We start from the raw sequence: 319 nt of genomic DNA on the forward strand, positions 1-319 counted from the left end.
TCAAGCCTTTTCCATCATCTTCTCAGCAACAGACAGAGAATTCTAAGCAGAGCCACTCTGACTTAGCAACCATGGTCTCTGATCTAATCAAAACCACTCAAAGTTTCATAACTGAGACAAGGTCCTCCATTAGGAATTTGGAGGCACAAGTGGGACAGCTGAGCAAGAAAGTTACTGAACTCCCTCCAAAGTACTCTCCCAAGCAATACAGAAGAAAATCCAAAAGGAGAGTGCAAGACCATAAACATGGCCGAATTTGGAGAGGGAGGAGAGGCAGTGAACGCCACTGAGGAAGACCTCAATGGGCGTGCACTGACCT

The sequence above is a fragment of the Arachis duranensis genome, unplaced genomic scaffold (assembly GCF_000817695.3).
Source record: "Arachis duranensis cultivar V14167 unplaced genomic scaffold, aradu.V14167.gnm2.J7QH unplaced_Scaffold_52750, whole genome shotgun sequence".
Classification (NCBI taxonomy): Eukaryota; Viridiplantae; Streptophyta; class Magnoliopsida; order Fabales; family Fabaceae; genus Arachis; species Arachis duranensis.